This window comes from Lipotes vexillifer, unplaced genomic scaffold (assembly GCF_000442215.2).
Source record: "Lipotes vexillifer unplaced genomic scaffold, Lipotes_vexillifer_v1.1 scaffold240, whole genome shotgun sequence".
NCBI lineage: Eukaryota > Metazoa > Chordata > Mammalia > Artiodactyla > Lipotidae > Lipotes > Lipotes vexillifer.
In genome coordinates, this window is record NW_006797481.1 from 9,787,742 (window position 1) to 9,804,890 (window position 17,149).

A 17,149-nucleotide genomic window follows, 5' to 3' on the forward strand; every position below is an offset into this window, starting at 1 on the left:
GCCCGCGTGCTGTGTTCCCTGCGGGGCTCAGTTTTTCCCTTCCAGCCTCTCATTTCTTTTTGCAGCCTCCCTCCCAGGAAGTACAGGACCTGAAGCAAATACTCAGCCTCAGCATCACCTGCTTCCTAGCTCCACCACTGTTGACTCTTCTGACCCGTGGACTCCAGAATTGTTTCTCTACCGCTGTGATACCTGCTGCTTTCCCTGCCTTAGCTGACTGTCTTGGACCTGACTTCATCCATTCCTGTTTGCCAAATGCTGTGCCATCTGCTAGGCAGGTCAGATTCTTGGTCATGGCCATGGGGTGTACCTGAGCTAAGCTGGCCTTTGAAATCAGGCAAGCTTGGGTTCCACTCCCAGCAACCCCATTCCCAGCTGAACTCCACTTTCTGCATCAGCAAAATATGGAGTTCCATAAAGTTAGAAAACAGAGAAAAAAATTAGTTTATCACTTTGCAGATTGTGTCCTTAATGACATTACGTATATTCACCTGGTCTTCCAGGCTTAATGGACATCCTGTGATAATAATACCAGTCCCATGGGACTATCCTGAGGATTAAAAGGGTTAATATGTACGAAGTACCTGAATTCCTGCCAGACCCTTGGAAAAGACTAAATAAATATTTCACCCTCTCCCCCTTTAATTCAAACTGGTCCTTTTCCCACCTATACCATTCTAACATGTATTATACCACAATTGCCTGTTACATGCCCTCTAGCCCCATACTGGATGGTTTTTTTTTTTTGTTTTTTGGGGGTTTTTTTTGCGGTATGCGGGCCTCTCACTGTTGTGGCCTCTCCCGTTGCGGAGCACAGGCTCCGGACGCGCAGGCTCAGCGGCCATGGCTCACGGGCCCAGCCGCTCCGCGGCATGTGGGATCTTCCCGGACCGGGGCACGAACCCATGTCCCCTGCATCGGCAGGCAGACTCTCAACCACTGCGCCACCAGGGAAGCCCTGGATGGTCTTAATTACAGTACTCTCCATCTTTCTATGCACCTGTCAATAAGAAACATCCAGTTGCTCAGAGTGGGACAAAACTGGGGTTGGCTGTTGTCATCTTCACCTTGTCTTCTGGAGTCCCGTGGAGCTTAGGATTTTCACAGAAATATATCGTGGCAGCTGCAACTGTCTCATGCTAAAATTAAGAAGTCAAGATGCTTATTTCATAGAAGCCCACATTTCTGGCAACAACCTGCACCTTGTCTATTAGGAGAAATGAGTGGGTCTATACATGACTTACTGCCTCTGTGGAGGTTTGGTTTAGATTGTCTCCACGTACGTGAAAAGGTATATTTTCCAAGCCCAAGAATTGATCAGCATTACCTACATCTGCAAACCTGTCCTTTATGTATGCTGTACATTACTTTGGGAATAAAACCCACCTCTGCTTTGTAACTAGAATTTTCCTTTTGCTTGATCATGGCTGTGGGCTGAATTAATGTGACAAATGTGACAAAGGGGGTTGCTGTTACAAAGGTGTGGTAACAATTGCTTTCCAGGGGAAGTAACCATATACACTCCAGTCTTGTTGAAAAGTACACATCTGATAAATATACATGTGATTTCAATGGAAGAACAGTTCAAACTTACTTAGGTTTTTAAACAGCAAATACAATCTAATTCATCCTCTCCCCACTCTGCAATAAGAAGCTTATAGACTGTTCCAGCACCTTGTATCCCAAAGACAAGATGCATATACATCTGTGAATAAGTTTGTCTACATGTGCATGCACTGCCCACGCTGTTCCATTTTAAACCTCTACTTTTCTCTGCTTGGGAACAAAATAAGCCACCAGGTAATGGCTCCTAAGCACAGGATGGGAACATGGCACTTATTTCATAAGCATCAATAAGCCCATAGGAAGCTGCCTGGCAGGGAAGACTCAGAAACCCTTCTCCTACTATCCTGTAAGTCTATCCATCTTAGGCACAAAGAAAACACAGCCAAATAGCAAAGGCTGCTCAATACTGCCCCCAAAAGCCCCACCAAAGTTACACAACTCACTTCTGCAAGGGAGACTAGCATACAACAGCGTGTTCCCCAAATGTGTTCATCTCCGGATGTCTTTTGATGAATCATCTCATAGGATTAATATCTTGTGAACCAGTTTGGGAGTCATTGCTTTGCCAAGAATGCCTTGGCAAAGAGGATGATTTGGAAGGAAAGAGAGGTCATCTCAGTAAATTCTTACCGCTCATCATTTGGCAACCTTGACTGACTCCTGGCATTTCACTGAGGGCAGAGACATAGAGATTTTGATGGGCTTAAGCAAATTCTCCTAGGGAATTCAAATTCTCTAGGAAATAACTACAAGACCAAATGGCCTCCCAGAGATAGAGGCTGGAACACTCCCTCATTTGTGGTCCCCATAGCTAGAACACACTACTACACAGCAGTGGACGTCCAAGTATGTGCTGGATTCCTTGATAGGAGAAAATTCATTTATATGCGAGGAAACCCATCAGCCATCTTACCCCTCCAACAGGGCTCCAACAGGCATGCATCTCTGGCCTGAAGCATGAGCACTAAGTTCCATTTTGTGGCCCAAATGTGACCCAGGGCAGGCCAAGGGGAACCACAAACCTGTGCCCCTGGCCATTCCTGGAAAACCAGCCTTGACACTGAGAGAAAAGTTATCAGGATACCTGTGATGAAACCGAACACCTTTTTTACCTTTGGGGAATTAAATGGTAAAGTACCAGACAGCTTGCCTTCTTTCCACTGGGTTCTCCTAGACCAGCTACAATGTGCTCCAACTGCTCTGACTTTAACACCAATTTTTGGGTTAATTTAAATTCTGAGTCCACACCTCCCTGGGCCCCAAATCCCAAGAATAATAAAGGTTAAGACTTTTCAAGGCCAATATCAGTTGAATGTGTTCATCACTTCCTCACCTCTTCAGGGACAGGCTCAGGGCTAAATGTAGAGATTAGGCAATTACCATTCAATTAGAACCTATACTAACTGATAAAACTAGCTGATCCACCCAGATAAAACTAGCTGGGTTAACAAAGGTACCTAACAAAAGAAAAGTTTGCCAAATTTAAAGTCTAAAAAAATGTGGTGAGATTTAAAATAAGAGGAAAAACATCACCCTGGCGGGGAAAAGCTCCTGGAAGCAAGTACATTCAGTTAACTGATACAGCTATGTCTATCTTCCCTCGTTCTGGGAGGCTAAGCTAACCCATGACAGAACAAACCCACTGAAGTAATAATTACAAAATAACAATATGAAAAAGTTAAATTTTAGCAGACTTTCTTTGGGCAAAGCACTCTGCAAAGCATTCGTTATGGACTATTTAATTCCTACAATGATTCAGTGATGTTCATGGTACTTTATCCTCTTCAACACATGAAAAACTGAGGCTTAGGGATGTTACCCAGCTACTAAGTAATGAAGCTGGGATTTGAATGCAAATATGTTTGAACCCAGAGTCAAAGCTCCCAACCAATATACTCAATAAGGCATAGGCTATAATGTCTTCCTGGAACTGTGGCATTTAGAAGGGATCAAACCAAAATTCCAGCCTCCTTTTTACACAGCTAGTGAGTATCATGTGCCTGCTACGTTCCAAGCACTACCCTGGGGGCTCTACATCCATCATCACTGAATCCTTACAGTAGTGCTTTGATGTGGGCCATACCTCCATTTTACATACAGATAACTGGGGCTCAGAGAGGTTAAATGTCCCATGTCACCCTGTTAGGAAGAAGCGAAGCCAGTACTCCACCCCAAACCATGTTTCATTCCAAAGTCCGTAACCTTCACCTCCAGACCCGTACCTCCATATCAGGAGTTTCCATTTACAAATTTGGAAAAACTTGAGATGTGTGGAACTATCAGAGTACACAGAGAATCATGACAAACTTCCCTTATAAATTCCAGAGTAATCTCTTGGTCTCCCCAGATTTTGAAAACCAAACAACCGGCCCCAAACAACCAGTATCAACTCAATACGCAGTCCATCATGCTGAAATTCTGTAAGGGAAGATTGGTGATAAATGTTTCTCAAGTTATAAAAATTCCCCTAGTAGCATCATGGATCATGGAGGCTTTTATGAGAGTCTGGGCCTCCCTCCAGTTCCTCCTAGGGTTCCTGCTTGGATTCCTACACTTACGAATTGTTAGCTTTTGGAGCAGGGTTAGCGGAACTCTGCAGAGAGCTGTGATATCAGGTGCCAGTTGTCTTAGCAACTAACAGACGTGTGCCCTCCCCACTTCCCTCTGCCTACCACCCAATGCACAATGAGTTTTAAACCCTTCTCTCCAGTTCCCACTCTTAATAGCACAGGCTATCTCAGGATCCAACTTGGGGCCCAAGTGGGTACCTTGTAAAGACTTTGGCTAGTTTTCTAAGAATTTCTCCTTCTCTCCCAGGCTGGCTTCATCTGCCTGCTGGAGAAGTTTCAGCAACTCTCACCACAGCATTGGGCTTTCATCTCAGAGGACAGCTCCCCAGTGAAGTTGATCCAGCCCACTTCCCGTCCTGGGCGCTTGTCATTATCAAATATTCAAGTGGAACTAATGAATGCCTTTAACTTCCCTTGAACATAAAGTCTTGAAGAAATCGAGCCACGAGAGCCTGCCGACTTCAGGGAATTAGTCTGGTCTTTGAGAACATGTATTTGCCATATCCTCTCCCTCACAAAATACTTCTCAGTTTCTCGTCACCACTGAAAAGGATAATAATATCTTCACCATTACTATGCCAGCAAGAAAAATGTTCCTTTCCCCAGGAGGCAGAAACACATTTTCTGACTGAGCCTAAGAGACACAATGTTAAAATTTGAATTCACTTTCTCTATAATATCTTTAAAATATCTGGGACCTGTCCTTGAGTTCCGTGAAGTCAGCAGTTTCCCCAGTAAAAGCTCATTTGTTTTTCATGCTGAAGAAACAGATCTTGATTTTCCCCAGTCCCATTTCTATCTCCCCTGGAAACTTCCAGAGGAAGGACCCTGATATCTAGGAAAAGAGCAGCTTGGAGCAGAAGTATGGAAGGGCTGTGGCCATTTAACAGAGACCACAGTGGCTTCCTGAGGAGGGCAACATTGGACAGCACATCTCAGTAAATTTTCTCCATTTCCTTTCCGGAGGTTGCCCAGGTAGAGCATGTCCCTGAGAGGACTCTGGGGAGAGAGCTCCGAGCATCTGCGTGTAATGCTCCATGACACCATTTCACAACTGTATGAGGAAGAAAACCCAGTTGGTGCAGGATGAAGCTGACACACCTTCTGGAGTCAGGAGCAGGGGAATCTGCTATTGAGGGAAACAAAAACGGAGCCATACCAAGGCTCTGGTCAAAACTCTGAAAGCACTAGTGTCCCGATTCTCACAGATAAGCCCTAAGGACAAGAAGGAATCATTCCCCATATTCCCTTACCTGACCATGCACCCAGAACTATGGGGTTGACTTCTCTCAAATTTTGGAGAGTTCTGAAAGGACAAGGATGCAGCCTATTTGAGAATCAGAATTCAATCTACTAGTCAGGCTGTCCTCCTAGCATCAAAGAGCCCAAAGAGTTAATAAAGTATGAACTCTCAGATTTTTTTTTAATATGAACTCAATACATATTTATTGAATATTTGAATAACAGTATGATTGTCAACTCACTTGGAAAATGCCTTTTTTTAACATCTTTATTGGAGTATAATTACTTTACAATGGTGTGTTAGTTTCTGCTGTATAACAAAGTGAATCAGCTATACATATACATATATCCCCATATCTCCTTCCTCTTGAGTCTCCCTCCCACCCTCCCTATCCCGCCCCTCTAGGTGGTCACAGAGCACCAAGCTGATCTCCCTGTGCTATGCATCTATTCTACATTTGGTAGTGTATATATGTCCATGCCACCTCTCACTTCTTCCCAGCTTACCCTTCCCCCTCCCTGTGTCCTCAAGTCCATTCTCTACGTCTGTGTCTTTATTCCTGTCCTGCCCCTAGGTTCTTTAGAACCATTTTTTTTTTTAGATTCCATATATGTGTGTTAGCATATAGTATTTGTTTTTCTCTTTCTGACTGACTTCACTCGTATGAAGACTCTAGGTCCATCCACCTCACTACAAATAACTCAATTTCATTTCTTTCTATGGCTGAGTAATATTCCACTGTATATATGTGCCACGTCTTCTTTATCCATTCATCTGTCAATGGACACTTAGGTTGCTTCCATGTCCTGGCTATTGTAAAGAGAGCTGCAATGAACACTGTGGTACATGACTCTTTTTGAATTATGGTTTTCTCAGGGTATATGCCCAGTAGTGGGATTTCTGGGTCATATGGTAGTTCTATTTTTAGTTTTTTAAGGAACATCCATACTGTTCTCCAAAGTGGCTGTATCAATTTACATTCCCACCAACAGTGCAAGAGGGTTCCCTTTTCTCCACACCCTCGCCAACATTTATTTTTTGTAGATTTTTTGATGATGGCCATTCTGACCGGTGTGAGGTGGTACCTCACTGTAGTTCTGATTTACATTTCTCTAATGATTAGTGATGTTGAGCATCCTTTCATGTGTTTGTTAGCAATCTGTATATCTTCTTTGGAGAAATGTCTGTTTAGGTCTTTTGCCCATTTTTGGATTGGGTTGTTTGTTTTTTTAATATTGAGCTGCATGAGCTGCTTTTAAATTTTGGAGGTAAATCCTTTGTCAGTTGCTTCATTTGCAAATATTTTCTCCCATTCTGAGGGTTGTCTTTTCATCTTGTTTATGTTTTCCTTTGCTGTGCAAAAGCTTTTAAGTTTCATTAGGCCCCATTTGTTTATTTTTTGTTTTTATTTCCATTTCTCTAGGAGGTGGGTCAAAAAGAATCTTGCTGTGATTTATGTCATAGAGTGTTCTGCCTATGTTTTCCTCCGAGTTTTATAGTGTCCAGTATTACATCTAGGTCCCTAATCCATTCTGAGTTTATTTTTGTGTATGGTGTTAGGGAGTGTTCTAATTTCATTCTTTTACATGAAGCTGTCCAGTTTTCCCAGCACCACTTACTGAAGTGGCTGTCTTTTCTCCATTGTATATTCTTGCCTCCTTTATCGAAAATAAAGTGACCATATGTATGTGGGTTTATCTCTGGGCTTAAGGCCATATATGACAAACGCATAGCCAACATCATTCTCAATGGTGAAAAACTGAAACCATTTCCTCTAAGATCAGGAACAAGACAAGGTTGTCCACTCTCACCACTATTATTCAACATAGGTTTTTTGGAAGTTTTAGCCACAACAATCAGAGAAGAAAAAGGAATCCAAACTGGGAAAGAAGAAGTAAAGCTGTCACTGTTTCCAGCTGACATGATACTATACGTACAGAATCCTAAAGATGCCACCAGAAAACTACTAGAGCTAATCAATGAATTTGGTAAAGTAGCAGGATACAAAATGAATGCACAGAAGTCTCTTGCCTTCCTATACACTAATGATGAAAAATCTGAAAGAGAAATTAAGGAAACACTCCCATTTACCACCGCAACAAAAAGAATAAAATACCTAGGAATAAACCTACCTAAGGAGACAAAAGACCTGTACGCAGAAAACTATAAGACACTGATGAAAGAAATTAAAGATGAACTCTCAGATTTTAAAAAGGGTGGCAGCTGCTACAAGGGGATCAAGGCATTGGAGCTGTCCTTGGTGCTGCTTCAATGGCTACAATAGCCCGGGCACCCAAAGAGTCTTGCCTTTTGATCTGCCCATGGCTTCTGCCCTTGTCCCACTCCTTATCACTGTTCTTCTGGTTATATCGTCCCAATTTGTGCCTTTACAACCACACCCTTTCTTAATCTCTGCACGTTCTGCAACACTCCCCAACCTCATTGGACTGAACTCCATCTATTGATTGAGATCCTCTGACAACAACCCAACCTACCACCACCTCAGATCACTGAACACATAGTAGAACTTCATCCTGAGAGGAATGTGGGGTGATTGAAGGATTTGAGGCAGAGTAATAATGTCAACACATTTGATGCTTAGGAAGGTCATGCTGACCTCAGTGCAAGGAATGGAGGGGGAAATAGGAAACTAAGCTGGTACATTAACCTAGGCAAAATATAATAGACTAGATAAGAGTAGTGACAGAGGAGCTAGGGGGAAGATTGTGGTTTCAAGAAATATTTAGGCATTAAGATAAGCAAGATGTGGCTGAGGAACATGTGGTTTATATGGAGAAAAAAGAAGTGAATGTCAAAGACAACCCCAAAGTTTCTGGTTGGACAATAGGTGAGACGGTGTTAACAAATATTGAGTTGAGAACACCAGAGAAGATACAAATTTGAAGGGAAAAAAATGTCAAATTCAATTTTGTATGTATAGAGTTGAGGGAATTTGTGGAATACCCATCTTGAAATGCTAAGTGGACAGTTGACTATAGATCTGGAACTCAAGAGACACATCTGAACTCAATATAGAGATGTTGGAGTTATCAGATACAGGTGGTAAGCAAAGGCATGTGACTGAGTATGAACAATCCAAGTCAAAAGAGATCCAAGGAAAGAACTCCAATGAACCCAATACTTGCTTCTCTGGAATATGAATTTTCAAAGTCATTAATAAGTAGTGGGGAGACAGATAGGAGGTGCATACTGAGGAATGTGTGCCAGGAAAACAAAATGAAGAGAATGTTTCCCTGAAGAGTGGTCCATGGTGTCAAAGAATACAGAGATCACATAAAATTAGACTTGAGAAGTGTCTACAGAATTTAATGACAAAGATCTTAGGTGACCTCCATCTGGCTAGCCTTTCACCCCAGAGAGGGTGACAGTGAAGCCAATTTAAAGTAGGTTGAAGAGAAACTGGAAGGTGAGGGATTGGAAGGGTAAACAGATATAACTCTTTTAAGTTTAGCTGTGCAGGGAAGGAAACACCAGAGGAGTGGGCTGAGGACACTCTGAGGACTTTTATTTTTGTTGTTAAGATAGAAAAACTTAAATATATTTAAATGCTGGCTGCATTGAGCCATTTGAAAAGGAGAGGTTAAAGATGAGAAAGATAACTGGTAGATAAAGATTCCTGAGGAGGTAGGGGGAGGGAATCTGGGATCCAGGGAACTAGCGTCTCTCCCCTGGAGAGAGAGGTACAGAGGTCAGAACCCATAGATCTGTAAGTAAGTGAGTCGAATGACTGGCTGAAAGTTAGGGAGTTCCTGCCAACCCTCCCTCAGATGCCAACAGTAACACACTTTCTCCCTACCACTTCATCATCCAAAAGAAGAAATAAATTTGTTCTATCAGAAAAACTGGAACATATTGGTGGGTGTTAGGAGGAGGCAGATTTAGATTCAAGAGAAGAAGAAATTTGCTAACAACTGGAGCTGTCCAGTGACAGGATGGCATCTGTAGTGAGCTGTCTATCAGAGGCAGTGTTCAACTAGAGAACAGAATGCTATAGCCTTCCTGGCCAATCTCAGTGAATCTCGTACTGGAAAGAAGTTTGAGCTAGATAGTGTCTAAAGACCCTTTCAGCTATAAGCTACTCCTGAGCTGCCATTTGCAGAGGTGCCCCTAGCGGGTGCTCAGGAGACAAGGTGGTCCATTAATAAACATTATACCCTATCATTTCACTGTTGGAAATTTATTTTGTGGAGCCTTGCTTACCCTCAAGAATTCCCTGTGAAAATATAAACATGCTTAGGAGGGTTTCCATTTTACAGTGGCATCAGCCAACATCTGGAAGCAGACCTCCATGGGAATGGGCAGTCCATTTCATGGCTGAGAGCTGGATTCTAGCATCATGCTGCCAGGGTTTGCATCCAACTCCGTAACTGTCAGCTCTGTTGACTGTTGGTGAGTAACTTAACCTCTCTATGCCTATTGTGGAGGATCAAAAATCTAATACTTAGTGCCCAGCACATAGTAATCACTCAATAAACATTTATTAAATGTACAAATGAGGCAATAATGCCAGGAACCTGGGACAGAACACAGTCATGGTTGGTGAGAGGATGCTAAAGAAATGGTATTTACTTCATTATCCTCCATAAAATTTTATCATTTGAGATTTGCCCATATCCCAGCCTTTTAGAAGATATTCTTTCAATGGTAGAATTATTAGCTGACCAGGAAACACAAATGTGTTTGTATTTCCCATGAAAAATGCTCTGAGCTATAAAGCTTGACCAAGAAAGTAGGTTCAGGTTCCTCTTCATTAATTCTCTACAGGGATCATTTCAGCCCAGCTAAGGATGCTGTACTGATTTCTACCCAAATCATATTGGTGGCTGTTAGTTATTTAGTACTTACTATGAGCCAGGCAGCTTAATTGCATATGTTATCTGTAATCCTCACAAAACCATGAAGGACAGGTGTTAGTCAATTTTACAGATAAAAAAAAGTCTTGGTTTAGGGAAGTTTTTGCAGCTTGTCCAAGGTCACACAGGTAGTAATTAGCAGGATCAGGATTCAAAGTCAGGTCTGTCTGACCACCAAGCCCACGTTTGCTACTGTGCCCCATTTCTTCTCCATTAAAGACCCTAGTAGATGGTAAGCTTCTTGTAGGCAGGCAGGGTAATACCTTTGTTTCCCCTGCACTGTCTAGCCCATCACATAGGAAGGGCTTAGTAAATGATTATTCATTTAAACTGCCGAGTACTTGGTAATTTCCAGATTGTTAGCCACTGTTGCTGTGTCTTGTGCCTTACCTAACTTCCAGCAAACAATAGTCTACTGATAAACGTGAGTTCCCAAGCCTGTTCATTTCTGTTCTGCCCATGATGGACCCTTGTGGGGCCCTCCCTTAGGGGATTTCCCTTAGAAATAGACCCTGGACAGCCCAGAGCCCATAGGAAGTCATTCTACTGCCTGGTCTTTAACCTCACGGAGGAGCTACATGGAGGAGCTACACTTCCCATACTCAGTAGTAACCAGCACTGGAAATTTACCTAATATCTGATACAAATGGAATCACGGAAAGCCAAGGTTGAAGGCATGCAGAACAAAGACCAAGCCTCTAGCGTGGCTGAGCCAGGAAGGTAATCTTAGACTTTTGGCTGAGGCCAGCACATTCTAGGCTCTTTATTACCCAGTCTTCTCTGCACTATGCCTCCGCGCCTCCCACCAGGATGCTTCCCAACCTGGCCCCTACACACGTCCATTTCTTCCTCTGTGGTGTGACTTACAGCACTTCCTTCTTCCGGCATGCCTCTTCCTGCTACTTTGTCAATTCCTATCCATGCTGCAAAGATCACATCCAGGAATCCTTCCCTGACTGTTCTATCCCTCTCTAATCTTTGTCTCTTCATTTCTAACTCAAAGCATAGCTTAGACATAACCATGTGTAGCCTCTCATCAGCCACTGATGCTTCATGCTGATATTCCAAGTCCCCACAAGTAGACTAAGCATCCTTTACACGTAAGAACAATGATTTCTATTCTTCCCTCCACCATGCCAGTGGCCAGGTCATTGTTCAGCGAGCTCAAAGACACAGGATACCTCCAAACCAAGTTTCTCATGCTGCGATAACTCAACGTGCTTCACACTGGCAGGCATGGAAAGTGCCCTTTCCATCAAAACCAGGAGCCATCCTCATCCCATTGGCTTTTCCTAAATTATCTCTAACCAGATTATCCCTCTCCTGTAGAACACAGAATCCTCCGAGGAAGCCAGGATGGATGCCGGCCTCAGCTCTTCAACTAACTGATCTCATCGTCTTCCGATACCAGTACGGAATTATCCCTTCCAAAGCTGTGTAGTCCTGGAAAAACACTAGTGGTGACTCATGCAGGGGTGGGGTGGGGGCAGAAAGGACTGGGACAAAGAAAAGAGAGCATACAGACTGGTTATGGAGCCACAGAACGAGGCACATTAACCAATTCTGCCAATTATACAGCTGAAGCAATTAAGTAACGTCACAGTGGTAGGAGGAAGTGTAAACAGAGCCCACAACACTACCCTGTGGGCCAAAAGATAAACAAACTTGGCTGCTGTGGTGGAAAGTCACTGCCTTCATGGCTCCTGCATCCCTTTCTCCCTTTACATCTGGTGATAGAACTCCTCTCCCCTTAGCAAACCTATTCCACACATTTGGGGTTGGGCTCACTTCTTGGTGAGGTGGGCATTGTACCAGGATTTGTGGAGTGTGCCTTCCCCCAACCTCAATGGTTAACTCCAGGATGGGCATAGCAGTCTAGCAGAGCTGATTAGAATCATGCCTGAGAATGGAAATATAGATACTGACAGAACTATTGGATTGTGAACTTGGAAGATGCCAGCTTGTGAATGCCAGTAGCCATCTCTCCTTCCAAACAGAGAAATCTTGCCTGAGAATAAAGGCAATATGCTAAGGAGAGCAGAATCAAGAGGTGGAGAGAATGGGGGGATTTGAAGCTTCATCTGAGCCCTAGATCCAGCCACGACTTAGCACCTGGACAGAAATCTCCCCTTTTCCTCAAACTAGTTAGATATGGGTTTCTAGATATGTTTTGTTCTGTTGTTTTTGTGAAAGAGACCCAACCAGTATAGCCACTGAGACTGAGAGCCAATATTCCATGGGGGAAAAAAATGCCAAACATCAGAGAGATCTGTAAGACAGTATCACCTCCAAATTTTATTGAAGCAATTTGACAATTTGGCAGGACTTTCAGCCTCCTGCACTGCAGAAGCAACCTACCACACAAAAGAGAACCCTTAAGTACAAGGCTCAGAGAAGAATGCAGAAAAGGGAGTTATCTCAGTCTTCCCCTAAAATCTAATCTAATCTGAGATTCAGGGGGGCTGGCAGCATAGTCCTAATTCAACCGGAGGCCTACCACGAGCATCTGTGCACTCTAGCCCTGAACCTGAACATCTTCTGAAAGGCCCTCACCTAAGCCCTGAGTCAGCCTTTCTGCCTGGATGCTGACCACCATGTGAGAACCGCCTTCCAAAAGGAGGAGTGGGGTACAGAGCCAGAGATGTCGCCAAGTCACTCTCTTGATGGCCTCCCAACGCCTCATTCTTCTCTCATTTCCCAGGCAGAATGCCAGTAAGGCATCCACAGCTCCCTGGAGGGCAAGAAGCAACTTCTTAATGAAAGGAAAGATCTGTAGGTTCAAAGTGATTTACGCAGGGACCTAATCCTCCAGTGGTGGGCACTCACACAGACATTCGTTCTAGCAGAGGATGTCTGGGCAGACCTGGCATCAATGTAAAGCTGCTCCAGCCCCCAAAATTGCCTTACATACCCTGCATTAGAAGGACTGGAAGTGGAGAACGATTCATCCACTGATGCCGACAGTGGTAGTAGAATGCTGATTCCACGTGGGACTTCGTGTGAAGCCGGAAGATAAGGGAGCGTGAGAAAAACAAAAAGATGAGCCATTTTCTCTGCAAGCTGATCTTTGGAGCTCAGCTTGGGATCTCGCACTCTCTTTCACAACCACAGACTAGAGCCAAGATAGAGTTTCTCAGTCCTGGGTACACATTAGAATCACCAGGGTAGCATTAAAAAATTTTGATGACTGAACCACACCTACACCAGAGGAAATCATAATTTTCAGAGGAATCACCCCCGGCGGGATTGAGAACCACTGAGCCCAGAGAGCACGTTCTTCCATCCACTTCCCATCCCTTCCAAGGCACCCTCGGCACACGTGGTCCAGAAAAACCAAAGATGACATCAGGGTCCCCCTTCCTCCATCCTCTCTCTGCTTCCCGGAGACACTGAGGCTTCCAGCTGGCATCAAGCAGGGCTTCACCAGAGTAGAGGGCCCCAGAAACTGGAAGCAAAAGCGGCAGCGGAAAGAAAACAGAGTAGAACCCAGCTGGCTGACAACCCTTCCACATCCTTCAGGACAGTGACCACCAAATGGCCATCTTCGAGGGGTACGTGGAAGGGCAGAAACACTGAGTGGAGAGTGGGCTTAGTGCTCCGTCACCCCACCCCCAGGCGTGGTAGACTTCACGAGGGTGCAACAGTCAGGCTCTCTCCCCGGGATTGGAACACAGCTCCCATGGTCCATCTCAGTTGGTGTTTAAATGGCAAAAACATTTTGACGCGTGTATAGAGGGAATTAAGCTGCTGAGAGAGGGAAAAGGGAAGAAGACACGGTGAGAAGCAGGAATAAGCCAGAGTGAGGCAACTTGCTTCATCTCTTGGTGCCTTTCAGGCTCTTGTTCCAGGCTGTCTTGAAGCCCAGCAGCCGCCCCTGGCTTGGGCTCCAAGAAACCCCCAGGGGTGAGCAAGGTACCTGATGTCAGCCAACTTTCCTGTCCTCAGCACGGGAGCCATGTAGCACAGGGGCAAGAAAGAACCTGGCTCCAGAGTGCAGATAAGGGCTTTCCCGTGAGAGACCTAGGGCATGTTTTTTAAGTTGTCTATGCCCCAGTTTTCACATCTACAAAATGGGGGCTGGGTAAACATTAAAGGAGTTAATACAGGTCACAGTCTCCAAATGGTGCCTGGCATGTTGGCCCTTAAACACATTTCAGTAAAAGTCCTATTTTAAAGCTCTCCAGAATCAAGTGTTCTTTCCTTCCAGTCCCAGGAAGGAAAACATATTGCCCAGTAACCCAGTGAGCTGGCTTATGGTATGTAACTCTGTGAGGCTCACACTGCCAGTAGCTCAAAGGTCTCACAGTCTAGAGTAGAGTTGTGTAGGTCATGACTCTGGTCCCCAAGAGCCTTGCCTCCTAGTTGGGGAAACCAGGTGTGCCCAAGAAAAGAAAAAAATAAATTCCCAGTGACATTGTAGGTGGTAAGTACCACAGTGAGTTGGAAGAGAACAGTCACTGACCAGGCTGATCACAGAGGCTTCACAGAGGAGCTGGGATGTGCATCCCCATGCTGTGTGATGCCAGGCCTGGAAAGGTGGCCACGATGTCCCACCACCATACTCGACACCACTCCTCCTGGGAGAAACTGGAAATGCCCCTGAAAACCGTTTTTCTACATTCTAAAGCTTTCTAATGATCACATTCCCACTGAGGCCCATCAGATCTTATTTTTAAATGAAGAGGTTTGGGTTTGCAGTTAACCAGAAACCACTGTGCTTTCTGTAGCTACAGGAGGAGCAGACCCGGCCACGCCCATGCTCCAGCCCCTGGGCCACCTGCAGATGGTTCCCATAGAGGCTGCCTTCCTGTGTCTCTACCTGGGGACATGCTCTGCCTTGGGACCTTGCTCAACCAGGCTCAGGGAAGCTGCACGTGCCAGGGACCCAACATCCCAAGTGCAACTCTCAACCAATAAAGGACAGGAGTTCATGACAAATATCCCCCTTCTCTCTCCCCGTGGTGTGAGGGGCAAGACCAAGCCCAAGGTGTGTTCCACACAATTTCTCAGAGTTTCTTCAACAGGACTGAGCCCCAGCAGGCCACAGCGGTTCCCACTCAATAGCTGAGCCCTCGTTGGGTTTCCTCTGTCCCCTAGCTCACTTCCCCAACTCCTTCATGGTGGTTCCTGAGATCACCTCCCAGATGAACTGCTTGTACCAAATCCTCATCTCAGGGTCTATTTTTAGAGGAACCCAACGTAAGCCAAGAGGAGGGCAGACCCCACGGCCAGGTAGGGCAGGGGTCACTCTGAGAATGACCCATGGGTCACAGGATGCCTGCTCATCTGGACGCAGTCTGGAACGTGGTTTCTAATCCTGTTTGTTCCTGTCTCTGCTAATCAACACCATTTGGTGCTGCTCAATAGGTCTCTGCTGGTGCAAGTGAATTAACAATATTTCCCGGATGCTTCTGTAATAACCATCTTTATGGGGTTTACAGTACTCAGTAGCTACAGTTGAACCAAAAGAGCTATTAGACATAGAAAAAGCAGCCAAATCCCTGCATAGGCCCCTACTAGCCCCACTCAGTGATCCACTGGGGTGAAAGCCAAGCCCAAGTTAGACATTGGTGTGGATTGAATCTCCTTACAGGTAAATAAACTGGCCAACTTTCCTGCTTAGCATGTCAGCTGGGAGTTGGCAAACAGGAGCAAGACATTAACCTGGCTGCTGCAACAGCTCAGCTCCCTAATGAATGGAGCCCCCCCAGCCCAGGCTACCAGGGCCGGAAAGGTCAGGTTTTCAGCTCAACTGAGGTGACACAGGTAAGACAGGTGACAACATCGTGGGGCTACACATGACTCCCTCAGCAAGTCTCTCTGTTGATTTCTGCCCTGTTTCAATAAATGCCATCCTCCTTTGAAGACTAGAATGAGATGGACTCAGAAGAAGCCACGTGGAGATCAAAAATAAGCCACGCCTCCTGCCTCCTGGATATACTGAGGGCTTGATCACTCAGCAGTGTTCAGTGGCAGGATCATTTACCAGAAGTATTTTGGCTCCCAGGACAAGAAAAGAAGAGGACATCTGGGGGCACATTCACGGGTGACCCAGGGACTTAGCCTGTGAGACTGGATCTGTTTCCTTCCCCCTGTTGCATCCAAGTATGAGCAGAAGGAGGTTGAAACTAGGAGGGCTTGAGGTGGGAAGTAACGACACTCCCGAATCATGCCAGGCTTTCCAACTCTGCCATGATTAGAAGGAAGTTGGGAAGGAGGAGAGAAGGGGGAAGAGAGAGAAAGGCAGCTGAGGAGACAGTAGAACTAAAGCCACCCAAAGGACAGAATCCATTTTGAGCAGATGCTCATCAGAGCTGCCAGCACTAATCCCTGTACTCAATACATACGGACTGAGCCCTGCTATGTGCCCATGTCACAGCTGGGTACTGGGAGCACGGGGTAGATGCAGCCCCTCAAGAGTTTCCCACCAGGAGAAAAACAAGATTTTGAGAAAAAAATGTCAATGGAGTGTCACCTAAGTGAAATCAGAGGGGACGCTGAACAAATGCAGCAGGGAGTAGCTCATCTGGCTATGAGGCAAGCTCCCCAGAGTCTCAGAGTGAGGTTGCTGAACATGAAGACTGAGCAGTGATCAGCCAGAAGGAGGCTGGGGGAGCAGGGTTTTCCAGGCAGAGGAAACAGCGTGCACAAAGGTCTCAAGGCAGAAAGCACGGCTTCTTTGAAGGAGCTGAGGAGAGAAGGCAAGTAAGAGGCTGGTGCAAGAGAACACTGGAAAGGCAGAGAGAGGCTGAAACGGGAGCGACCAGTTAAACTGCTGGCAGATCAACCAAAGAGGGAATTAGTGAATGGACATTTCCTCTGGAAAACTTACTCAGGATGCCAGAGAGAGAGATGCGAGATGGGGACTATGAAGGAGAAGTTAGAGGGCATGGAAG